Below are 1429 nucleotides of genomic sequence, written 5' to 3'. Positions count from 1 at the left end.
AGTCCCTACTCGGGCAACCACGCGCAGGATGATGAAACGTTTTTAAATATTACATTAAAATAGTTACTTTAGTTTTATTACAATGCATCGCAATCTGATACGTAAATAAAATTTAACAAGAAACAATTAAAAAAATAAAACGCATTAAAACGGAAAGACGAAACAGTGCACTTTGTGTACATAGTTGATCACATGCATGCTACGCAAAACATGTGGTGACCTGACGTTGTGCGTCACACCGCGGGAAACGTCTACAGAGAGGCAGAGACTATTAAGTTGTGCGCGGTTATTGAATATGGAATACTGAAGTGTATTCCATTATAGTTAATCAGAAAACTTTCCTTGTCGAAGCATTGGTTTTTCACACTGAACAATGAAAAACCACTTTAAATTACCCGTTCTTGTTTGAACCTGGATAACGCAGGGAGCAGAAACTATTCAAAATACCTACATGCAACCCTTAAGTTAAGATTCTGTGACTGATACCATATATATTGTACAGATAAAAAAAATGTCAGATTCAAGGTAAGTGTTTATCGCTTTGATAGTCTTTATAGTTAGTTTGCTACATTAGAACAACGAAAAATAATAGATTGGTGGTGATAGCGATTATCTTCTCTTCTGGACACACGTTTACTCTAGTGTTATACAGTACTGTTCACTAAGTTTTCCTTTCATTATTCTGGTTTTAATATTCTAGCCACAAGTTCTGCAGGAGCCATAAAGGCAATAGACAAACAGTCTGGGCATCAATCTGCTGGACAGGTGGTCTGAGTCTGGAACAGCTGTGAAAGACTGGTGGAGAACAGCAGATGATGGTGCCTCTAATGTCGGATCTCAAGGGATGAGAGCATGAGGAAACATTGCATTGGAGGTCATGCTACATTTGCCTCAAGTGTTTTGTTTTCATGCAGATGTCAAGCTAAACGACAGTGGAATAGAGTTAGGGACGTTTCCGACAATGGAAAAGGTGTTGAGGAGCAAAACTGGAGGGGACTAAGTACGTTGCCTTGTGGAGCAGTAGAGATACAGTCTGTGGCATGTACACTTCTGGTCAAACGTATGAAATAGTTAACATTTAAAAAAGATATCTCTTCGTTTTACCAAGGCGCATATTAATATTTTTAAATCTAGTTTCAAATGAATCAATTTTTCCTGTGAATAGCGGAAGCTGAATTTTAAAGCATTCTTCACTGTCACATTGATTCTTCGAAATTCATTCTATTGCTGCTGATATGGTGCTCAAGAAACCTTCTGTTATTATCAATGCTGAGACTAGTTTTTGCTTTTTAAATATTTTTGTGGAACCAAATGATTTTGAAAGATACAGACAGACACTGAAGATTGGAGTTAATGACTGAGAAAATTTCGCTTTACCATCACAGGGATAAGTTATGTTTTAACTATATTAAAATAGAAAAAACGCTCT

Source organism: Cyprinus carpio, chromosome A12 (genome assembly GCF_018340385.1).
Source record: "Cyprinus carpio isolate SPL01 chromosome A12, ASM1834038v1, whole genome shotgun sequence".
NCBI lineage: Eukaryota > Metazoa > Chordata > Actinopteri > Cypriniformes > Cyprinidae > Cyprinus > Cyprinus carpio.
This window is presented reverse-complemented; position numbering follows the sequence as displayed.